Source organism: Pseudonaja textilis, chromosome 1 (genome assembly GCF_049901715.1).
Source record: "Pseudonaja textilis isolate UNSWEBS1 chromosome 1, rPseTex1.2, whole genome shotgun sequence".
NCBI classification, from domain to species: domain Eukaryota; kingdom Metazoa; phylum Chordata; class Lepidosauria; order Squamata; family Elapidae; genus Pseudonaja; species Pseudonaja textilis.
The window spans coordinates 219,782,923-219,809,233 of NC_141990.1; positions in this window are offsets into that span (position 1 = coordinate 219,782,923).

Below are 26,311 nucleotides of genomic sequence, written 5' to 3' on the forward strand. Positions count from 1 at the left end.
GCATATTTACAGCTGCTGCTATATTGTAAAGGAACACAATGAGAAATGGATAAAGGATGCCAGAGATGGCTACATGTTCAATCTCCTTGAATCCAGAATAGAAGAGAAAGAGTTTTGGGAGAGCTATAGCACAGTGGAAAGTGTATTGAGGTAAGAAGAGCAGATAGAAAGAAAGCTGTAGCTAAGTAACTTGTATCTAGAACTGAACTGGACTTGCCTTGAGCAAAATGGGACTAGGAATAATTAGTCTGAGCAACCTGCTGAATCCAGCAATATTTAACAGCCTGCCTCCTATTGTACTGGAACAAGGCCCAAGACAATTAAGGGTTAGAGAGGTTGGCTCTTATGATGAGAGGGACTGACACCTCCCTGGTATGTTGGCATTACAAGGAGTATTGTTCCACACAGGTAGCAAATAGGACACCTTATTCCTGAGCTAAAGATGCTGTTGTTTCCCTATCTCCATCTGTGTACAAACATCCCTGACTAAACTCCTTGATTTCATTGTTGGAGTGGTTATGGATTTGCCCTGGCTGCTAATCAGGAGCATCCCTGCCACATCATATTGCTGCTACAAGACTTCCAATGACTTCCCATTTGTTTGCAATGCAATTAAAAGGTGCTAGTTATCAGGTGTGAAGCCTTGTAGTACTTGGGAGTTTGGTCTCTTTGAAACCAACTATTCTGTGTAAAATCCACCCACTGGATAAGTGCAAAGAGAGAGGGCCTGGGTGAAAGTTCCCACTTATTCCAAAGTTTGGCAGAGGAGAAGGTATGGATGAGAGCATGCTAGATATGAACTCCTTGTCTGTAGAACAGCTTCTCACAGAAGTGAGGGTGGCCCCTTCTCTCATAGCCTTCCAAATACTTGTCAAAGCCTGGTGATTTCAGAAGGCCTTGGGAGATTAAATTGTTATGTGAAAGACACATTGCCATGAATGCATCATTAATATATATTAGGATGTATATAGTTTCGGATACTGTTTCACTGTGCTGTGTGATAATTTTATTTCTGTATTCTTTATTTTTCACTGTAAACCACTTAGGTTCAATGGATGGAAGTGGCATAAAGACTTCATAAATAAATGCATTGCAAATGAGGGTGTGTGTGTGTGTTAATAATGGCTTATATCCAAGAAGAAGTGTTCTGGTAAGAAAGCTCTGGCATTCATAGAACTAAGAAGCTACACAATCTGTATTATCTAGATGACTCCGCAAGAAAATAAGATGAAACAAAGCCTCAAAAAATAATTGTAAAGAGTAATCTGCCTTCTATACCTTTATCCCATGCAGATCTTTGAAAAATCAAGACTAAAGCATCTAAAAAAGCAGAAATTTGATAGGATGCACCCAATTTTGACCATTTGTTCCTGTCAAACAGACAACAAATGGTCAAAATTGGGTGTGTCCTATCAAATTCTGTACCTGTCAACAGTGGTGTGCCCCAAGGCAGTGTTCTAGGATCAACTCTTTTCATACTCTACATAAATGACCTCTGCGATCATATCAAGGGCAAGTGCGTTCTCTTTGCTGATGATGTTAAGCTATTCAACACCACAGACAATATTGCTACCCTTCAAAGAGACCTTGACTATGTATCAGAATTGTCAAACAAATTGGCAACTTCAAATCTCAACAAATAAATGCAAAGTCCTACCCATCAATGAATACTTTAGCTTCAACCATAACAATACAAGAGCAAACAATAGCTACAAACTCAAGGTTAATCGCACCAAAATTGATTGCAAGAAATACGACTTCAGCAACAGAGTGGTCATTGTCTGGAATACTCTACCTGACTCTGTGGTTTCTTCCCCAAACCCCCAAAACTTTAACCTTAGACTGTCTACTATTGACCTCACCCCTTTCCTAAGAGGTCTGTAGGGGGCATGCATAAGCGCACCAACGTGCCTACTGTCCCTGTCCTATTGTTTCGTTTCGTTTCTTTTTTTAATTTTTCTTATATGTATCCATGTATTCATAACTATGTTTTTACTTATACCTATTATCTTGTAAGCGATCAACAAACCAAATAATAAATGAATGAATGAATGAATGAATGAATGAATGAATGATTTCCTAAGGAAAAGTTGAGTTAGATATTAAGGCTACCAGATCTGTGCTGCAAAAAATCAGGTGACCACTAGGTGACATCAATCCTTTCTGCCATGTAGTGGTCATATGGATTCTTGCAGCACAGATACAATAGTCATATTAATACCGTAGTAGCAAACTAAAACAAAAATGGTACTGAAAAATGAAAAGAAACTCATATTTAGGGAAAAAGGAGAAAAGAGGAAGAATATTAGCTGATTTGCTTTGTGATCCAAGCATGGAGTCCAGGTGTAAAATGGAAAACTCCAAGCATGGGAAGGATTCAAGGCAGCAAATTGTAAAAATATCCAACAAAAGGGTGACTTGTATTTGCATTTGATATACTACCTGCTGGGCAGATTTAAAAAGAAACTTTCAAGACAACCCTAATCTGGATTATTTTTCTTTGTTGGCATGATATTTTGTTCTTTGTTTATTCATATATTATTGGATTTAAAGGCTGACTCCTAGTGCCTCATGGCTTCCATCTATAAAAGTAGCACCAATAAAAGGAAAGAAAAAAGAGATGCACATCCAGAACAAACAACCTAATACATCAAACGAAAATTAACAGAGGCTTGACAGCTACTTAACCTCAGGCCTGGGAGCAGAGCCAGGCTTTTAGAGACTTGCAGAACAGCTGCTGGGTGGGAGCCATATGGATTTTGAGTTTGGGGGGAGGGGGTGGAGTTTGAATGCTGCTCTCCAGAGGGCAAGGCATGGAAGGTACACTTCCTAAGTAAGTCCCCCGCAAATGATATTGTTGAATTCAAGGGACCTGAGGTATAGCCATTCTCCTTGAACTTACCATGCAGGTAGAAACATTGGAGATAGATGTTCTCTCAAATAATCATAGAAGATCGATTATGGGAGCCAAAACTGCACGCAACACACACACACACACACACACACACACGTTTCTTAGGCATTTGCAAGCCATTCTCTACCTGCCGGAAGTTCAGCTGAGAAAAGTCTTCACTTATACATGGTAATTGCTAGGCCATGTTGGAAGAAATATTCTTCTGCCTTTTTAATATATCCTAAAACATTTCATTTTTCTAGGAGAGGGATGGGTGCTAACCTCCTACGGCCATACAGAGATGTATCATTTCAGCTTCCCCAGCCTACTCATATTCAACAAAATCTTGAGGAAAATAAGAAATGGAAGCACTGTTGGTTCTCAGTGAACACTATAGACTCATAAACCAGTAATCAGGACTGTTCCCATTGCGTTCTGGTTTTTTTTTTTTTTTTTTTTGAAAATCTGGAAATAATTAGAACAGCCCCGCCAATTTCTCCTGCATTTTAGTCAAATTTGGGCCAGCAGAATACCTGTTAAGATTATCTGGAATTGATATTAGTTACAAGAGTGCAGTTCCCACAAGGTCTTGGTTGGGGCTGATTGGAGAGATGTCCAAAATATTTGTAGGGCCTCTCTCTCTGCCCCCCATGTCTAGTCCCCATCTTATAAAGCACAATGGAGACTTTGCAGGACCCTTAGTCAACAGATTAGAGTACCACATCTAAAGCAAATACAAGTGGAAGGCTGCAAAAGAAGTAGTAGTTTCAAGAAATGATACTATAGTCAGGAATCCACAAAAAAAAATATTTTATTTCTGTTGTCAAGTGATTATAAGATAACAGGTATAAGTATAAACATAGTTATGAATACATGAAATGGATACATATAAGAAAAATAAAAAGAAACAATAGGACAGGAACAGTAGGCACTTTGGTGTGCTTAAGCATGCCCCCTACAGACCTCTTAGGAAAGGGGTGAGGTCAATAGTAGATAGTCTAAGATTAAAGTTTTTGGGGTTTGGGGAAGAAACCACAAAGTCAGGTAGAGTATTCCAGACATTGTCCACTCTGTTGCTGAAGTCGTATTTCCTGCAATCAAGTTTGGTGTGGTTTATTTTGTATCTATTGTTTGCTTTTGTGTTGTTATGGTTGAAGCTGAAGTATTCATTGACAGGTAGGACATTGCAATGTAGGATTTTATATACTATACTAAGATTGTACCGAAGGCGGAGTAGTTCTAGGTTTTCTAGGCCTAGAATTTCAAGTCTGGTGGCATAAGGTATTCTGCAATGAGTAGAGGAGTGGAGAACTCTTCTTGTGAAATATTTCTGGACTTTCTCAACTGTATTAATATCAGATACCTAATGTGGGTTCCAGACTGATGAGCTGTATTCGAGTATTGGTCTAGCAAATGTTTTGTATGCTCTAGTTAGTAGTGTGATATTACCAGAGAAAAAGCTATGCAGGATTAGGTTAACAACTCTTAATGCCTTTTTGGTTATGTAGTTACAGTGGGCTCTAGCACTTGGATCATTAAAGATGAGTACTCCAAGGTCCTTGACAGAGTTTGGATCATCAATAAGGTCTTGACTATTCAGCTTATATTTTATTTTCTGATTTTTTTTGTCAATATCTAAGAAAGAGCATTTATTTGTTGAGATTTGAAGTTGCCATTTGTTTGACCATTCTGATACATAGTCTAGGTCTTTTTGAAGGGTAGGAGTATTGTCAGTGGTGTTGTAATCAAGCCATTTACATTATTTGGCAGACTTCCTTAAAATCTGGATTAATGCTTTAGAGAAGTAGCATAAACAAATCAATTGCAAAGGTTTGGAACAGTGAGAGCAATCAACCAATGGAATGGCTTGTCTTCAGAAGTTGAGGGTGCCCCATCACTGGAGGCTTTTAAGAAGAGACAGGGCAGTCATTTATCTGAAATGGTATATAGAGTCTCCTGAATGAGTAGAGGGTTGGAATAGATGACCTCCAAACCCCTTCCATCTCTATTATTGGTACTGTGTATATTGCTATATTACATTACTGTTTTTAAGCTTCATAAGTGCACTAGCAAAAAGATTGCCTCTATTTCAATTTCTAGACTTTTCTAAGAATTTATGAAGATTATCAATACTATTATGTTATTATTGTTTAAATAGGATTTATATATACATTAAATTATTATTTTCTTTTATTCATTAAAAATGAAACTCAGTCAGCTGAACATTTAAAAATGTATTACAAATATCATTGACAGGTGCTAATGTTTGATATAGGTTGCTTCCAGCATCCTAGGTATCGACTAAGTATCTTCTTAAAATGTACGATGTTCCGAGTAGGTATCGACTAAGTATGTTCTTAAAATGTACGATGTTCCGAGTAGCGCAGTTTTTTGCAGTTCTGCTGATGTTATTTCAGGAAGCTGCAATTTCTTGATGTATTTTGTAAAATTCTTGGACATGGTACCAAGTGCCCCAATGACAATGGGTATCACTGTTACATGTTTCATCCGTAATTGTATGGTTTCAATGGCTAGGTTGCAATATTTTGTGATTTTTTTCCAGTTCTTTTTCTTCAACTCTACCATCTCCCAATACAGCAATATCAATAAATTGTATGCTTCGTTTTTCAACAAGTGTGATATCTGGCATGTTGGACCAAATGATGGTCCATCTGTATTCGAAAGTCCCACAAGATCTTCACCATCTCATTTTCAACAACTTTTTCCACTTTATGTTCCCGTGACATGACTTTTCGGATACAGTAAGTTGTATTTTTTTAACATGGTGACCAGTGGATTAATTTAGCAACTTGATCATGTTTGATCAACTTCAGCATTGCAAAGACGGCAGTTTGGATTGTCAGTGGATTGTTGTTGTTGTTGTTGTTGTTGTTGTTGATGATGATGATAATCACAGCCAGCCAGATGTTCAGACTGGGTTTGGCATTTTTGTCTACCTATCAAGTCCTTACCAAGGACCTATGATAGGTAAATCTGATGTTTGATGGTGTTACAGATATATCGTCACAGGATGGAAGCTGTTCCCAGTAAAGCCACTTTCTGCAATTGACCGATAGCGAATTTGTCAATGCCAATGGTGTTCAAGTGGTGATCCAGTTGTTTTGGGATTGCATCCATGGTGCCTATTACTATATGTACTACCCTTGCTTGCCTTTGCAACAGTTGTTCTTTTTCTATTTGTAGGTCTTTGTATTTTGTTATCTTCTACAGTTCTTTCTCTTCTCTTCTGCTGTTGTTCTGACCCAAACCTTGTTCCAAGGAAACAAACACCAAATAGAGATAAAAGCAAAACCTTTTAATGCTTCTCTGTGAATTCCATTCATTCACAGTTAAAAGACAATTAAAACTAATTGTCTCTGATAAGAATGAGCCTTGCCAAGGTTGTGCAAGTCTGCCAAGAACACTAAATTAAGTTGCCAAGAAATATTCAAAACAAAAAGTTTCTAAACACAAACCAGGATAGTCCGAACATCCACAAGGCTTGAAGTGCAAGAACTTCTTTTCTTCCTGCAAAGAATCCTGGTCTCTCATGCTGGCTTTTATCTCTTAAGGGAAGGGTCATTACCTTGCAGCCTTACTTCCGAGTCACCCGTATTGCTGCAGCTGCTCTTTCCTATGCACACGCGCATTGGGCACAGGCTCCTCGGGGTCCTCTGCATCACTGTTGCCAACCTCCACAATCTCCAAAGGCAGCATTCCACTCTCTGATAGTCCTGGCCTCATCCCTGCATCACACGCAGGCCCATCATCCAAGTCCTCGCTCTCCGAGATCTCAGCCGTACACATCTGCTGCCAGTGAACCACAACAGCTGTCTCCAGGAACTGCCACATCCACTATCCAGACTTTTTGTCTTTCTTATTGACAATGGTTAAATCTGGGGTGGTATATGGCAGGTGCCTGTCTGTCTGAAGTCCCAGAGCAATTTGGCTTCTTCATTTTCTATGAATTTCTCTATTTTATGGTCCCACTAGTTTTTGTTTTCAGGAGAATGATATTTCTTGCAGATTTTCCAAAGCACAATTGTTGCTTATTATGTACATATCTACAGTTTTGGTATATAATCTTGCACTAAAACATAAGATTTATATTAACATTTTGTGAAGCATATGTGCAGGAGACACTTACTGGACTATGGTTCCACATTGTCAATACTAATAAGTAAAATCTAGTTTCTATACAAAGGTGACAAGTATTCATCTGTCCGTAATCTTATTTTGACATATATTATGAATTAAGTTTAGGAATTCTGGCACAGCAAAATCCAAGGAAATTCTTAATAATTAAACCTTCTTGTATTACTGGTGGAAAGATGAAAAGTCGTTTGCCTATCTGGAAAATAGCAATAGCATTAGATTTGTATACTGCTTCATAATGTTTTACAGCCCTCTCTAAGCAGTTTAGAGTCAGCATATTGTCCCCCGAAATCTGGATCCTCATTTTACTGATCTCAGAAGGCTGGAAGACTGGGTCAACCTTGAACTGGTGAGAATCAAACTGCTGGCAGTCCACAGAATTTGCCTGTAATACTGCATTCTAACCACTGCGCCACCACGGTTCAAAAGCCAAATGATAACACAAAAGAAAGATATATTGGGGAGGAATGTGATTTATCTTTCAGAAATAAAAAGGAGAGAGATGGAAAGAGAGATTGATCTGATAAAAATCAATGCTATTCAAGAATCAGTGATGTATTATCACTGATTCACAGTGAGTGAAATAAATTTACAGGAAAAATTATCAGTGGACAGAAGGTGAAAATGTAGGGTCCACTCTTACCTGTAACATCTTGCTCTCAACCTCTCATCCCACTTTGAGAGGGAAAGATTGAAGAGTGTGTACAAATGTATTTCATTGCATGTGATGGCAATGCTTTTTGTAGGTGGGTGCCGTAAAGCAACAGGGCTTCTGACCATGTGCAGAAGTTGTATGTTCAGAAGAATGCAGGCAGGCTTTATTTTCTCTATTACAGTGTTTCTCAACTTTGGCAATCTGAAGTTGTGTGGACTTTACCTCCCAGGATTCCCAAGCCAGCCATACTAGTTGGGGAATTCTGGGGGCTGAAGTCCACACATCTTCAAGTCACCAGGATTGAAAAACACTACTCTAGTGACAAGAGAAACCTGGGAATTGAAGGACAAGAATGTTTTCTGTTTCCATTTCCTCTGCAAATACTCATTTCCCTAATCACCAAAGGGTTAACATGACCCAGAAAAGTTCCTTTGGACCGGATTGCAACATAGCATCTTGCAAAGCAAAAATCCCCCTCCCCCCACTTCCTTAATTTTTGGGTATCTGCTAGCCCCAAGTTGCAAATAAATTTTGCAAAAAAAAATAAAGAATGTAGTCCAGGGGAGGTTAAGCATTTTTACATCCCATTTATTTCCACCGGAGAGACTTAACCATATACTGGTGCACCTGCAGATGGTAATATGATTTAAACGTGTGTAACTTTGGCTAGAAAGTTACAAAAATGTCTCCTGCTGCAAATTTGAAAAAAAGAAATAGAAAAGAGAAGTTGCACCACAGGAAGTGTATTCGAACTATGCAACTCCTGTGTTAAGAACATAAAATTACAAATTGTGCTCTTTTTTCCCCCCTGCTATTATCAGTGTGTTGTTCATGAGCCCCAATATCTCACAGGCACCTTCCTTGACATCCTTGGGGCTTCCTTTCCAACCCTCTTTGTTTGGGAGCTGGCCATACATCATAGTAACTATTTTGGGAATGTGGAACTCCCTGTAATGTACACTATATGCTCAGTATTTCAACTCCAAATAATTGAAGACTGTCACCCTAGATAATGGTCCTATAAATTCAGATTGCAAAACACTACATGTTTATACTTCTAATAGATTAGATGGAGGGAAACAATGAAAATGATCTGTATACGACTTCTCGTAGAATATGTTGGTTTCTCTCCACATTGGTTGGTTGGTCACTTATTGCTCCCATAAATTAATTTTCTCCATAAATTTCCCCAGTTTTCTTTTTGATGTGCATTACAAAGATCCTAACTAAAGGAGGGAAATGATTCACCAGATTTTCAAAACAAAGCAATAACTGCCAGAGGGCATATAAAATAAAATAAAACAAAACAAAACAAAATAAAACTCAACTGAGGGAGACGTTAATTTGGCAAGGGGGAAGTGTGTTCTCGGTAGTTTAGGCGGTCTTTGATCTTTCCCTCATTCCTGTGTAGAGGATCTCCGAATATCTTGCCATTAAGACTCAGGCAGAGTTTGATAAAGCAGCTGAAGAAGTTAACAATCTGAAGTCACAGCCATGGTCTGTGTAGAATTGCTGGATCTCTACGGCCACTTTAAGCAAGTTATAGTTGGAGATGGAAATACAGAATGCCCTGGAATGTTTGATTTAAAAGGCAAAGCAAATTGGGACGCTTTCACGGGTGGGGTTCTACCAGTTCAGACCGGTTTAGGCGACCCCCCTTGTTCCAATGATCAGCTGGCTCCAAAAACGGTTTGCTACGATGCGCATGTGGGCCCGTCGGCCCGTCCGCCACTGCTCATCCCTGTGCTTTATTTGCTTTGTTTAGAGCACAGCTGATTTGCACGGCAGAACAGTTTGCCGTGCCTCCACTGTTTATTCCCAGAGGCTGCAGTTGAACGTAAGTATAGACTTTTTAAAATGTGGAGCGCGCACACAGAGCATGCATTTGGCATGTCCCCAAACCAGTTGTTATACCAGTGGAATCCCACCCCTGGATGCTTGGAAAGGTACAGTATGTCCAAAGAAGATGCAATTGAACCAGTGGTGGGATTCCAATTTTTTTACTACCGGTTCTGTGGGCATGGCTTGGTGGCCATGGCAGGCGAAAGATACCGTAAAATCTCCAGTCAGTGGTGAGATTTGCCAGTTCTCTGAACTACTCAATATTTCCGCTACCAGTTCTCCAGAACTGGTCAGAACCTGTTGAATACCACCTCTGAATCGAAGTACATATAGCCAAAGTTATGAACTTCAATGCAATGAACTCCTGCCTGAATGGAAATATGCTTTACTAACAATATGGATACTTAAATTGTATAGCACACAGTACTGCCAACAGTGCCAAACGTTTGCCACTTCTGAATAGCCATGTAAATTTTCTTCTAATGGTTTATAGAATAAAAATTCTCAGTCAGCATTCAACTGATTGGTAACTGGTTTAAAAAAGAGAGAAAAGGACATTATTTTAAAAATTACGGAGACCCCCTAAAAGGACATTAGTTGGGCATGAATGATAGAAAACAGAATAAATAAAGCAAGATCCTTTACTACTCCTTTTTGTCTGCGACCTGATTTTTGTTGCTGTATTGTGGCATGAGTATAAAACAGATTTTATATTGCTCATGACTCCACTGTATTCCTTTGTCTTTGCAGCTGCTTATTTCCTCTTCTCTTTGGTTTCCTGCATTTTCCCAACTCTTTCGTCATTTCCTAGGAACATAGAGACATCTGCTGGACTAGAGAAGCATCTGGGATACTCGCTATTTTTTTTTCTCCTTATATGTGTTGGTCTAACAGGCTTCAGAGAGGATTATAACAAATGGGTTTTGGTCATTGAGGGTTCTTAAAGGTTTTGGTTGCCAAGAAGTGAGGTTAACTTTGTTTACTTGTCTGTTTTTCCATAGCTGAGATCAGAGATATTCTGGTCAAATGTGCAGGATGGACTTCTCTAAAAACAAAACAAAAAACAAAAAAAGGTGAATGCTCTAAGATCCAAAAGAGCAATGCTCTGCACTGTGAGAACATTTGGGAGTCCTTCAGATTGGCTATATAAATAAACTGCTTGGAATGAAAGTGTTGTAATGCTAACTGGGTTAAAAAGGCGATGAGCTCTAACCTTCTTTCAGATCCTACATTACGCATTTTTCACGAGTGCAGTTTTTCCGTTTATTATGTCTCTAATAGTGTGAATTGGTTTTGTTAGATGAATTGTGGGCTTTAAAATAAATTGCAAATGTAAAAATCACTGCAATTGGTAGAGAGGATTGTAGAGGACTCTTGGAGCAAGAGGGTGTCTGTGGATGTTGGACTTTATTATCCCCAGGTAAAAGCTGTTCTGGGGCAAGGGTCTTTCCCAAGTTTTCATGAGCCTTGGCTGCCTTTTGCATCCTTGTGTGGCTCAAAAAGGCCTTAGAGAGACTTCTTTCGACACACTTATCTATCATTTTGGAGGGTTTTTGATGACTTAGTAGGAAGGAATTAGGTGGGAATTCTGGGTAGAAGTAAGAAGACTGTACATATCATAACAGAAACGACTTGTTCCTTTCTAAGTCTTTCTGTCATGGGATGGAGACTTGAGCTAAGTAACAATTTCATGAGCAGAATGCCTTTTAGATTTTCAGAAATCCACATAAAACTTAGTTGGGATAGAAGAACATCAGTCCAACATCATCCCTTAGCGAGCTCTTTCTGCTTCCTTAACCTGTTGGCAATGGGTTGGGGGGGGGTTATTCACAGCTGTTTAGAAAGTGAGTATGTCTTATAAATGATGCTGGATGATGTTTCTCCACTGGAGTCTTGTCCTCTATGTAATATTCTCCCAAAAAATCTGTAACAGAAATCAAGACCAGATCTCACTTGAAATTTACCAGAACCTTTGGCAGAGGGAAAACATGAAAAGGTGGGGGGGGAATGAGGCTCCAGTTTATACTTGAGCAGAATTTTAAAGAAATGCTTTCAGACTTTAGGGGCTTTTGTACTATAGAACAATTTCTCTGCATTGGGCTTTCCAGCACAGAAATTAGTTCAGTTGGATTCCTGGAGATCTCAGTTGTCACAGTAATCATCTTCACCACCCCCAATATTATCAACTTCATCAGGAGTAGGACTAATAATATTGTAAGGAAAGGAAAAAGAAGTACATCAATTTGCAAATTGGTGCAGGAGACAAAAAGCAAGTTAGCACCACTGTGTTCACCTCTGGGAAATGACAAGCTCTTGTTGTGGACAGTGAAGGATAGGATAGGATAGGATAGGATAGGATAGGATAGGATAGGATAGGATAGGATAGGATAGGATAGGATAGTTGGAAGGTACCTTGGAGGTCATCTAGTCAATCAGGAGACCTTATACCATTTCTGACAGATGGCCGTCCAGTCTCTTCTTGAAAGCTTCCAGTGACGAAGCTCTCACAACTTCTGAAGGCAACTTCTGTTTCATGGATTGATTGTTCTCATTGTCGGAAAATGTCTTCTTGTTTCTAGGTTGAATCTCTCCTTGATCAATTCCCATCCATTATTCCTTGTCTGGCCTTCAGGTGCTTTGGAAAATAGGTTGACCCCAGTGGTAGGATTCAAATTTTTTTACTAACAGCCATGGCTTGGTGGGTGTGGCTTGGTGGGCATGGCAGGGGAAGGATACTGTAAAATCTCCATTCCCACCGAACTCCAGGGGAAGGATATTGTAAAATCCCATTCCCTCCCCACCCCACTAACCTGCTTTCCAGCTCCATTCTCCTGTGCAGGGCAACAAAAGAAGACCCAGCCAATCAGCTGGGACTCGGGAGGCAGATAATAGATGGGGCCGGGGCCAGTCAGAGGTGGTATTTGCTGGTTCTCCGAACTGGTTCTCCAGAACTGGTCAGAACTGTCTGAATACCACCTCTGGTTTACTCACTCCTCTCTGTGGCAGACCCTCAAATATTGGAGCACAGCTATCATATCAGTGAGCAAAAAGGAAGCAAGAAAACAAGTGTATTGCCCATAATTTGAGCAAATTGCTATTTTTAAGCTAGTGGCATCCCCTTTTGTCAAAAATAAAAAACCCGGTAATATTTAAGAAGCACAACTTATATTGTTAAAGCACCTTTTTCAATCAAATTGACCATCTGTTGCCTATTAAACCACTGTCTATTGCTCCTGCATTCTTACACAATCCTTTTGGCAAGTAAGGTTCAACATATGCTTCATCTTCCAGTGTGGCCTCCTAAAAGGGAATGACCCCAATTTAGCATTTTATAGAGGTTGCAGGCTTGCTTTTTTATTTTCCCCATAGGCCACTGCAGAGAGGCTAGAGCGGAACTTTTATCATTGCCTCCAGCACAAATTAGCTCACTGCTATTCTTCCCCAGCTGGAATTAACCATCTATCTGTCCTCCGGACTGTAATATTTAGAGCAAATTTTGGTATTTCAGACTGGAACTACATACTTCTTGAGGGTGGGAGATGAGAGTTGGAGGGAAAATAATGATGGTCAGCTGGGCTAGCCCATGTCCAGTGTTGGAATTTGCAACACCATAGCTGTCCAGTTCCCAAGAATTTCCTTCGGGCAATTTGCCTCCTTCTCTTCTCCTCCTTCCGTATCACCAGCAGTCTTCTTTGAATATTTAGCCAAAATCAATTATCCTGAATTTTCCATCACTGGTTCTCATCCTGTCCTCTGCTCCAACACAGAACATTCTGTTTTACCCAGCCCTTAAGATATTTGGGGATGGCTATCAGCTTCCCTCTCATCTTCAGGAAACACCTATCCAGATCTTTCAACTTGTTCCCACAGAGTTTGGTTTCTAGATCCTTCCCATTTTTTATTGCCATTCTTTGGGAAAGCTCCCTATAATTAATCATGTCATTCTTAACACACGACTCACAGAGATACATACAAGATTCCAAAGGAGGGTGATACCTACATTTGTTTAATCCAGTTTGGATAAGAAGTAATTCCACATTTTCAAAACATTTTCAAAGCACACATGTTCAAACCTTAGTTATCCTTCAGAATTCACATGATTTCTGTAATGCAGCTTTCCTAGTGTGCCTTATTTTTTTTTACTTGGAGAAGTCTACAAAAGCACTAATTATTCATGAAGCAAGTGCACAAAAGGAACACAATTTGAGAACACGGTTTTAAAAAGTTGTACATTGGGCAAAATTACAAAGAATGTGTATGTTTGGAGAGAGGTGCCCCAAAAGGCAGGCAAATTCTAGATGGAAGTTTTTTTAAAAAAAAATCTTAAAACTATTACAAAAATAGAAACCAAATCAAACTTATGGATGGAAGTAAGCCAGATCTAAGTGTGGGGCGGGGAATGGAAAGCAACCAAAACAGATTCACAGAAATGAGAAATCAAGAGAAACCCAAATAATAGAATTGTTCTTTCTTACTCCAGATGTAGCTTGCAAAGTCCAACTGGAAAGAGGAGCTGCAACAGGTCGGCTGAGATGAGGCTTAACCCTTCCACTGGGGTTCCAAAGGAGTGTTGAAGATTGCAAACACATGTATGGAAGCCAGCTGGCGGAAAAAGGCTTAGTGCTGGAGATGAATTGCAATGGGAAAGCAGGAGAAGGAAGATTTTAAAAATACATATTTATTCTGAATTAGCAAGGGGAAATTGGTACTTGGGGAGATCTGTTCAGGCACAAATTATTCCCTCCCAGGGCCATAAAGCCATCAGATGGAGCATGCTTACTCTCTTGTTGGGTAGGTGGTGTGTTAGTTTAACCAAGTGAAGATACTTTGTCCAATCAGATTTTGCTGACTTTGGTGTTTGGGAAATCAACCAATCCATAGTTTTAGGGAAGCTTTTTGGCGACCCTTGGACATTTTGCATTGCAAGCCCATCCCTCGTAGAGCTGTGTTTTTCTTCTGTATAAAGCCAAGAAGCAAAGGAGCTGAAGGCTGAGAAATGGGAAGTGAAAGCAATCATATGCAGAGAGCTGTCCAACAGCCAAAAGAAGAAGAGGACGATGCATCCACAAATTAATTAAAACATAAGAAAGTCATGGAAGAAAACAATTACCAAGATGGGGAGTATGTTATGAGTATCACTGGTCAAAGCCAAAAGTTAAAACACTGAGGTAGGAGCTTAGGGGATACCTGCACAATATTGAAGGTAGGCATCTGAGTGAGAAGCCTCCCTTCTCCACCTGGTTTTGAATTTTTTTTAAAAATGGAAAGCAAAATTCTAGTGTGATGATCCCTTGCAGTCTTGTCCAGTGGTAGGATTCAAATTGTTTTACTATCAGTTCTTTGGGCGTGGCTTGGTAGGCGTGGCAGGGGAAGGATACTGTAAAATCTCTAGTCAGAGGTGGTATTTGCCAGTTTTCTGAGCTACTCAAAATTTCCACTACCAGTTCTCCAGAACTAGTCAGAACCTGCTGAATACCACCTCTAATCTTGTCTCTCTTGACCAGCATTAGCCCAGCTTTGTGTTCATTCAAAGAGGGGAATTTCTGCATCCTTGAGCCCCATGAGATTAAGGAGTAAGTAACTGCCTTCTTAAGTGGTCTCCACATTATTAAATGGCTTGCCCCTCCTAAAGTAGGTGGAGCCCCCTGTCCCCTGCTTGCATTTTATAAACCCATGAATTCCACTTCATACCATAGAGTCTTAAGGACAGAGAGTGGATGTGATTTGCATTTGTAAGTTTACTGTGTGCATAAATTTGCATAAAACTAAATATTGTTAGAGAATACATATTCTCCAAACAGTAGTACGGAAAGAGTGCAATTAACTAACCAATGAAGATCTTGGTTAAAGATAATGTTTTGAGTTCTTTTTTTAGAAAAAAAAATAAAAGAGGAAGCTGAGGGCAACTCCCAATAAATTACATCTTCTATTTTGGGAACAACATAAGAGAAAATCCATACAGGTGTCAAGCCAGTCATGGAAACTGATAATATCTTAACCTTAATGTCCACCCAGTGATAATGTTCTGTCAAGAAGGAATGCATTGGCCAAAATCTAAAATCATTTAAGATTTCCAAAAATTAACCCAACTTCTTAAATTCTATTCTGAAAGGAACTAATAATCATTTCAGGACTTTCAGTACCTGTGGCATGGCTTTGTCATGCCTGGATATAGGTACTGTATACAGTATTGAATAGTGTGGGTGCTATGTTTTACCCCAATTCAAATATCTGGAGGTTCATCAAGAGTAGTCAACCTAGAATGCATTGCAATAGTCAAGAAGGGGGGGACAGCACTAAATAACTGTCACTACTTCTGAATGGCTCAAACACAATGGTAGTTAATGTGCTAGATTGTACAAATATACTTCTTTCCTCCACTGCCATCTGGAATGCAGAGGTATCTAGAAGTCAAGAAGTGCTCACAAATATGGTATTCTTTTAAAAACTGCAAACCAGTTCAGAAGTGATTGAAACTCGATCCTCAAATCTCACTGTCTGTCAACCAAGAGCATTTTTGACTCACCTGGATTTAATTTCAAGTTCTCTATTCTCATCCAGCCCATTAACAAATTTAGCACTGGTTCGTGCCAAGGAGCAGTAACTGCATGCCATCAGCATAGTGAACATACATCACTCCAAAGCTCCAAATAAACTCACAAGCCATTCTATGTAGATTCTGGACAGCTTGTGGGTTATTACATACCAATGGCCTGGGTACCAAAGAGTAATCCCTCAGCACTACCTTCTGAACACAGCCTGACTGGAAAGTTGGAACCACACTAAAAGAATACCAGAATGTATACCATCTCCTAGGATGTTTGTGGGAGGCATCAGAGTGATGCGTGCAATGTTGCAACATTGTGATTGAAGCCCCATCCATTTTCCATATGTGGTAAGATTTTGTACACATGTCTCAAAAGCTTGGAGCTTGCAGAAGTGTTGCACTGGCCAGTCCTGCCATCATGCTGTTCAGGAAGATGTCACCTTAATGACATCAAATAACACAAGAAAACGCAACAGAACTAGAAAGGGCATCAAAAGTCTTCAGTATCTTATTGCCTTGATAAGGTCAGAAGTGATGCTCTTTTTCTCGTTGACATATGTTGTGACCTCCTGAGATCTCATCTGCCACTTTCACTAACTTTCACTAACTAGAGGAAGCTTTTTCATAAATGTTGTACATGCCGACAAAGAACAATTAAGCGGAGCCTTGTAGTAAAGCAACTTGGTGATAAGAATTGGGGGTGATATATAGTTTGGAAAAACACTTTTCCTGAAGTGAAGCAACCCCTTGAAGCGGTGCCAAATCCTACACCTATAGAGTAGCCATAAGCTGGGTTGGCTGTGACTTACTTCATGTAGTTTTCTTCAAATCTCTCAAGGAGGGCTATATCTTCTGGGGTATTATCCCTGGACTATTGTGGATTCATTCTTTCTGCTTTGAGAAGGTACTTTTCTATGCCACTGGTTACTATTCCCACACCCATCTAAGAAAGAATACACAGTCAGAAGAAGACATTGCTTCATTGTCACTGTCTTCATTTGAAGATCTTGCAAGGCATTCTTTGCAAACGTTAAACAGAACAACAGAAAATAGCACTTAATTTCACTCTGACCTAAATGTCACCAGAGTAAACCATAAAAAAGGAGTTTTCAATTTCATGTCTGAGTAAAATGAATCCCATTTGGAAAAACCAACCAAACTCAAACTAAACAAAAGCCACCGCACATTTCATGGCCAGACTAGATATTACATTCTAGTTGCATATGACTTTCCATCAATCCTTGTTATTCTTCTTAACCCAAAGCAGCCCTGACAGATTACAAGTTTGAGCAAAAAAACAGCAGGAGAGAAGAAATGCATTATCATTTATCATGCCAGTGGTGGTGGGTTTTTTCCCCTTCATTTTTCTGTATTCATTTCCTTCCCTCCCTCTTGTAGAAAGAAAAACCCCTGCTTTCAGATGCTCATCTCAGCCTTTCCCTGTGACTGGCAGGCATGTTGTGTATTCTTAGATGGACATGAGAAGCTGCATTCCTTCTACACCACTTCTGTTTCTTATAATTCTCCACAACAGCTGCTCCATCTGGGATGAACTTTGGCAGGTCTCCCATTATGCTTAACAATATCTCTGTGGCATCCGGTTACTGATGAGCTGAAGCAGGACATGGGAGGCCCTTGAGAATCAGCACGGGGATTCAAAATCCACATCCTGCCCCACATTGATAAGCCAAGAGCTTGTTCAGTGAGGAAGTAGTGCTCAATGTAGAATGCAGCTGTGAACCAGCCATGCAGATGCTTCCAGGTGATCAGGCCAAAGGTTCAGCACCAACCTTGTTCCTTGTAGCAGTCAGCATGGCAGAAGGAAGGCTGGGGAGTGGGGAGGAGGAGTGATCTCTAAGATACTCCCGGGGAAAGAAGCAGATTTAATGATTTCCCCAGCAAAGGAACCAATAAAGACACCATGTTTTATCAGGGGTAGCAGGGACAAAGAGAAACTGCTGTTCCTGCAGAAGCTAAAGGTTTGGTTTTGCATGGCAGGTGCTTAGGCTAATTGCATAATTTGATGGAATCCATCAGTCTTTTCCTTTCCCTGAATAAATTCTAATTCTGTCACTTTCTTTTCTCTTGAATCTTCAAATATGTGTTTTAACATGACTCGGAGTGAAAAAGTGAGCTGCGTTGATCCAGTTTCATAAAAGGGCTGAACAGATCTTCTGGTTGGCTGGTTGGCTGGCTAGTTGGTTGGTTGGTTGGTTGGTTAGTTGGTTGGTTGGTTGGTAACAAAAGTTTATACTGCTTCATCTCACAACTCTGGGTGTCATGTAAGAATCTCACAAGCAACCATGGCCAAACTAATGTAGTTGATAAAAATAAACAAAAACAATAAATGATGTCCATCCTTCTTCCCCACTAGGCCTCAAATCCATCAAAGAGAAAAGACACTTTTCAAAAGCTTCCTATAAACCAGGAAGAATGGGACCAAATCCATTTCCAGCAGGAGCATGTTCCATAGGGTTAGGGCAGAGGTGGGCAACTATGCCCCCTTTATGACTTGTGGACTTCAACTCCCAAAATTCCTGAGCTAGCATGGCTTGCTCAGGAATTCTGGGAGTTGAAGTCCATAATTCATAAAAGGGCCATAGTTGCCCACCCCTGGGTTAAGGCCATAACCAAAAAGGCCTGTCTTCAGGTCCATGTGCCCCTCATTTGCTATGGGAGTATCATTATGAGCAGCAACTTTCTTAATGATCTAATGGAAGGCCAAAGACTCACCTTAAGTGACCTGGTGCTGTGCAATACCTTATGATTTATTGAAAGGTACAAAATAGTCAAGGATGTATAAGGTTCAACTTGGAGTAACTGGAGAAGCACACATCTAAATGCTATGTTTCCACTGCATCCATGCTTGCAGTAGTTTGCTTATAGAACTACCATTTGGTGAATGTAGAGAACACATCATAATTAATTACTGTAATTAATTATTTCCCACCATATAGCATTAGAGCCGTGGTGGCACAGTGGTTAGAATGCAGTACTACAGGCTATATCTGCCGACTGCTGGCTGCCAGCAGTTTGGCAGTTCGAATCTCACCAGGCTCAAGGTTGATTTAGCCTTCCATCCTTCCAAGGTGAGTAAAATGAGGACCCAGGTTGTTGGGGGGCAATAGTCTGACTCTGTAAACCACTTAGAGAGGGCTGTGAAGCACTGTGAAGCAATATATAAGAGCTAGAGCTATTAGAGAACCTTGCAAGCAATATAAACAATAACAAACAAATGCACAATATGTGTATACTATTTTAAATAAGACAATAACAAATGTAGGATATTTCCTATAGGGCAGGTAAGAGGAAAGAAATCTAGCTGATGGGCACTGAGCCATGAACTAATTAGATTAGCTGGGTTTGCACAATGATGAAGCCAAACAAACTAGCCATTATTAGCCCTTTGCATATTAGGCAAATGTGGCTTATAGACCTTGAGGTGACCTGATTCTGCAATTCTGCTAACACAGCATGACTGTAACTTCATGGGTATGTAATAGTACAATTTTCCTTGATGTCCAGAAGTAATATTTAAAAGTGCAATCAAAATATAAAGGCCCTCCAGTATTGAAACAGGAAGGGGAGAATCAGTGGCTTGGAAAAGAGACAACGGATGTCAAGCTTAGTTCTCCTTCCTTAATATGAAACAATCTTGGGAGTAAAGTGCTGAAGTGATATATTGGGCAAGAAAAATGATTAGAATTGGAACTTCTTTCAACTCTTGTCTAATTCTTTATCCTTGATACACATAATAAAGACTTGAATTGTTACTGACTCAGCTCCCTCCTTCCAAAAGGGTTTTAAGGGGGTGCATCTCTCTTCATGGTTAACCTACAAAAAGAAAGATAAGCAAGGAGCAAAGTCACCACTTCACTTAATCCCAAGTGATTCAGCACAAGAGAGGATTTCTTTGGAGAAAAGTGCTTGACGTTAGCATACCAGATAAGACTTTCCCCAAGAAAGGGAGAAGGAGAAGGAGAAACTGTGGGGGAAAGTCACAGGAACCCCACATTCTGAGGAACAAAGCAAAGTCTAACCACCAAGGCTGTAAACGCAATCAACACCTAATAGCCACTGTCATCACTGAACCCTGTGAACAAAGTCTTGTCCTGATGCCTTCTTACTTGGATACTTGGATTGGAAAAGGCTCTTTGGTCTATCCCCAAGTAACAGCTGTCAGAGAATTGCTGGATGTTCAGATCTTGTTCCTTTCAGCCAACACTCTAATTGAGCCACACCACCAAGCCGGTCCACAAAATGGACAGAAGTCTTTTTACCCCATATTGGTAGAATCAACTGGCAGAATTCAGACTAATTTGTCCTATAGCTTTAGAAAGAACCCCTGGGCTGGGAATGTGTTACTGCTTCTGAAAACCATGTGAAAAAAACATGTGAGGCTTAGCAGCCAAAGTTTCCATTTTCTCTTGTCAGTTCTCCCTTCAAACTTTCCCAGCTTGTTTCAACATCTGGGCAGAAGTCGCTTTTTTGGTCAGGAATTCTTGAGTCTGTCATCTGCACCTCTATAACTGTCTGCTTTGGTTCTGCAACCCAACAGGACAGACACAGACAGAGGATAATTAGAACTGCAGAAAAAGACTATTATTACCAACTTGCCTTCCATCGAGGACCTTTATACTGCATGAGTCAAAAAGAGGGCTGTGAAAATATTTACAGACCCCTCACATCCTGGACATAAATTGTTTCAACTCCTACCCTCAAAGTGATGCTATAGAGCACTGCACACCAGAACAACTAGAAACAAGGACAGTTTTTCCCGAATGCCATCACTCTGCTAAACAAATAATTTCCTCAACACTGTTCAACTATTACAAAGTCTGCACTACTATTACTATTAATCTTCTCATCACTCCTTATCACCCATCCCCTCCCACTTGTGACTGTATGACTGTAACTTGTTGCTTATATCCTTACAATTTATATTGACTGTTTTCTAGTATGATTTGATTTCTTATTGTACCCTATGACTATCATTAAGTGTTGTTCCTTATGATTCTTGATGAAAGTATCTTTTCTTTTTTAGGTACACTGAGAACATATGCACCAAGACAAATTCCTTGTGTGCCTAATCACACTTGGCCAATAAAGAATTCATTCAGAAAGCAATCAGACTCCTACGGCTGGGATGCAGAATTGTTAATATGGAGTAAAGGAAGAAACTGCAGTCAAATTTCTCATTACAGTATTAGTTTAAAAGCATTATCCGCTAGTACCCAGCCCAACATGAACAAATCATTTGACATACACGTATACCTGGTTGTTTGGAATTCAAATCAGTTTTCTCTTCAGTGGCAGGAGATCCCTGCCAAGGAGACATTCAAGGATTGCATTTCAGAGTCCAGCTGGAATCCTGACATGATAACTTGGATGGATTTGCCCTATGCTGAAATTGGTCAGTTCTCGTAGCTTGCTGGATTCACAGATTGTTTTAGGTCATAAGCAGGGGGTGTGTTTGACCTTGTGAGGCCATGGGGGCATGGCCAGAGTGGGCATGGCCAACTCAACGTTAATCGTGTTGGGGGCACCTGTGGTGGACGGAGTGCTCTGCCAGCAAAAACAGGCTCCTGAGCTCCATTTTGAGCCACAACAGCAGTGGTGGGATTCAATTTTTTTTTTACGACCAGTTCTGTGGGCATGGCTTGGTGAGTATGTCAGGGGAAGGATACTATAAAATCTCCAGTCGGAGGTGGGATTTGCTGGTTCTCTGAACTACGCAACATTTCTGCTACAGGTTCTCCAGAACCTGCTGAATACTCTGCATAACAGCCACCTGCGTGCAGCCCTCCCGAGCTGTTTTGCTGGCAGAGGCAGCATGGCCCAGTCCTTTGCTATTTCCAGGGTAGCCCCATGGGCCAGATCTAAGCACCCCACAGGCTGGATCCAGCCAGTGGGCCTTTATGTCCCCTGTCATAAAGTATCCAAACAAGATGCATCACAATACATGGAAGCATGAATAATATCTTCAGATCATTAAAGCAACTGTGGGTAGTCCTCCATTTCTGATCATCACAACTGAAAGCAGAATTTCCATTGCTCAGGAATGTAGTTGTTAAGTGAATCCAGTTCCCCCATTGACTTTGCTTGTTGGAAGTCATCTGGGGAGGTCACAAATGTGATCACACAACCCTGAGACACTGCAGCTATCATAAACACATGCCAAGTGCCAAGTGCTCAAATTTTGATCACGTTACCATGGGGATACTAAATAAAACAAAATGAATAAAAGACACATCATCAACAGAAGAAAAATAATAGTGGTTATACAGTGCAGAAAATATTGAATATATTACTAGATATAATTAAAAGTAAACTTAACCAAAAATCCTAATTAACAGAAATAATAGCCTTATAATAGCTATCCATGGATATACTTAATGCAGCCATAATGTTTACCATTATATCTATAGGTACAGTGGTGGGATTCAAAAATTTTTACTACAAGTTCTGTGGGTGTGGCTTGGTGGGCGTGGCAGGGGAAGGATACTGCAAAATCTCCATTCCCTCCCCATTCCTGGGGGAAAGTTACTGCATAATCCCATTCCCTCCCCACCCCACAAACCTGCTTTTCAGCTCCATTCTCCTGTGCAGTGCAACAAAAGAAGACCCACCGATCAGCTGGGACTCAGGAGATAGAGAATAGATGGTGGGGGGGGGGCAGCCAGAGGTGGTATTTGCCTATTCTCTGAACTACTCAAAAGTTCTGCTACCGGTTCTCCAGAACTGGTCAGAACCTGCTGAATACCACCTCTGGACTGCAGGATAACCTTTACCCATAGAACCCATCCCTGGTGCCCAAAAGGTTGGGGGGGGGCACTGATCTACACCATATAGCAAAATATCGTGCCATCTTCTCATTTTCAGAAGACATTTTTTTTTAAAAAAAGATAAAACTCATATTTAGGATTCACTGCTTAAAATTAAAATTCTTAAATATTATATTTGGATACAGTTGTGCAGCCAGTTACATCACTTTTGGAAGGGAAAAATAAATGCAGGGGCCTCCTATTCCAAGCATGCCCAACTCATCTTAAATCCCACCAAACATTATCATCTTGTATTATTATGGAAATTAGGAGTGGGGAGTGAAGTGTTCTCGTCCCTTTTTACCCCTTTATCACATTGCAGGCACCTTGTTGGTTCCCTGCTATATTATTGTTCTGTATTCTGTACAGTGGTGGATTTGTAAGCTGTACAGATACAGATAGATAAACTCAGCAAGATGCCCATAACAAAGTATATTTATTGGTTCATCAGGTATCCTCATAACTCACATTTGTGATGAAGTTCTTCTTTAATGACCAATCCTTTGTATATCTGTCTTGTAGGTAAAAAGATGATTATCCTCTATTCTTTTTCTCTCATCTCGTGGCGATAGAAGTAGAACAGTTACCACAAGTCCATGAGTTCAGCCAAGAGTGAGGAAAACTCCTCCTATCCATCGAGGGTCAATTTAGTGACCAATCAGGATTACAGATGTGGTCACGTGATATGGACTACATTTCCCTACCTTAACTACATTTACCATGATGCATTTCCTTAAGGGGACAGCTCACAATTGCTACCTAACTATCCAAATCCCATTAATTCTAAACCGTCTGGACAGCACAATTATCTTACCCACAAGTATGTTTTTGTAGCTAATTCTTTTAGCAGTTGACAGTCCAATTTTGAGAGACCTTGTTTGTTAAGATACGTATCTGGAGACATTTGATGTAAAGAAAACATCTTTACTTCATTTTCTATTCCTGCTCAGCTTTTTCTACTCTGCCTCTCAGAGGATGCAGGAAGTAAGAGTATCTTGGAAAGCTTCTTGGCCACTTTCCTAGTCCCGTGCCCAAAAACTTTCCACTTGGGAGCCCAAGTCAGAAGCCAATCCCAGTGTCTGAGTACTTTGATTGCTTGAGTTGCATTCCCTATGATTCTGTGCAGATATTTACCCTCCCTATTTTCAGCTATCTAAACGAAATAGCATCTAACAAGCATCATGCACCGCTGGCATAGTGGCATAATAATGTCAGTGGGATACTAGCTGATAATAGGCACAATAGCTGAAAACAGTGGATATAATATTAAATCACTAAAAATTATATTTTCAAGGAGATTGCGAAATAACATTCAATACTAGGTGACCCAAAGACATTCCAAATTCTCTTGATCCAATGTGTGAGTGTGTGAGGGTGTGTGTGAAAGCACACTGGCCACAATTAAAAATGAAATTTTGTTGTCTGCTCTCAAGAGAAATGTATATCTACCCAAACACATACATAACACACATATTCATATGCTATATACATAAATATATACCTGCACCAAACACACACAGACACACAGACACACACACACACACAGACACACAGACACATACACACACACACACATGCATACACAGAGAGAGAAATACTGTAGATTAGAATAGATGATGATAGATAGATAGATGATAGATAGATAGATAGATAGATAGATAGATAGATAGATAGATAGATAGATAGATAGAGTGGTGTGTTAACCATTAAGCAGACTAAGCAGGTGCTCAGGGCACCAGGCCCAAAGGAGGCACCATAAAAACTTTTATGTAACCTAAGCTTGGCTTCATTTGTATAGTAAAGGAGGGGGGCACCAAGATTTGTCAGTGCTTAAAGCAACAGTGAGTCTTAATCCGCCACTTGATAGATAGATATACATATGTATATATTAATCACTGACCATTTTCAATAGGGAAGAGGAAAGCTGAGAGTTTACACGGTTAATGCTACAGGGAATAAAACTGTGACTGAATCTAGATGTTCTGCTTTGGATATCATGAAGCTTCCTCACGGAAGGTAACAGGGAAAACAGGACATGAAGAGGATGTGTAGCATCCCAGAAAGAGATAAGATGATGGTCTTATTCAGCTGCTAAAAGGGGCCCTCAGAAGTCCATATAAGGTTGGCTTGGCCGATTGCCCTGAAAGAAATCGATGTGAGTCATGTGGTCATCAAGTCATGTGGAAAGAAACAATCCAGTACATGTTGTATTATCTGAGGCAGTGGTCGCCAACCTTTTGGACCTCAGGGACCACCAAACTCATAATTTTAAATCCCATGGACCAGAGACCCTGGGAAAATCCCCCAAAAAGTCTGCAGGAAAATTCCCCGCCCCGTTTTCCTACCAATCGATCATTCTTTATTTGGGATCACAGGATACCATCTCCAGCTCTGTTCTCAGGGGGAGAGAGAGAGAGAGACTTTTGACTTCATGCAAGAAAAGCAGCAGAAGCAGCAGAAGTCTTTCTTTCTCTCCCCCAAATTCCGCCAGAAATGAGTCTTTGTGAGACTTATCATGCCAGTGCAGCCTCTTGGAGCAGGATGCCTTGCAGGGTCCCAAAGACTCGTTTCTGGAGGAGTTTGGGAGAGAGAAAGAAAGACTTTTGCTGCTTTCCTTGTGTGCAACCAAAAGCAGAAGAAGAAAGAAGCGGAAAGAAGCAAGTCCGATGGCCAGGTCAGGCATGTGGGGTGAGTGGGGCAAGTTCCCCCCTCTGCCTTTTCCCCCCTCCCCTCATTACCTCATGTTGTTCACAATGCAAGTGATGCAAGCCTTGTGTTCCCACGGGCCATGTGGGTGGCGCAGCCTTGTGTTCCTGTGCAGCCTGGATTAATTGCTTGGGGGTGACATTTCTCTGTGGACCACCAAAAATTTTCTCACAGACTACCAGTGGTCCCCGGCCCACTGGTTGGCAACCACTGATCTGAGGGGTTCGACATTTCAGTTGCCTGTCTGGTATATTGTGCCAATTGAACTGTGGAAAGGGAAATAAAATAAAATACAAATGAGGTGCTGCATCAAAGAGAAAGCAGACCTATATACTTATGAGCATATGGAGGTACTGGAGGCACACCAAATGGTTACCACTAATTTGGAAAAGGCCTGACTACACTCTTATTGTGGCCATCAGGAGTAACCTCAAGATTATGGAGAGGGAACAAAGGATTCGAATGGAAGATACTAGTCTGTGTCTCAAGACCAGGGGTGGGATTCTACAAGTTCGCACCTATCCACTAGAACCAGTTGTTAACATTCTAAACAGTTCAGAGAACCAGTTGTTAGAAGAAATTACTGGCCTAATCCTGTAAGGAAGGCAGGAAGGAAACATTCTGGTGTTGCTTATAGAAACTGCCTCTTCGTTAACCCTTATTACATTCTTGGCAGGACTAGACTTCCT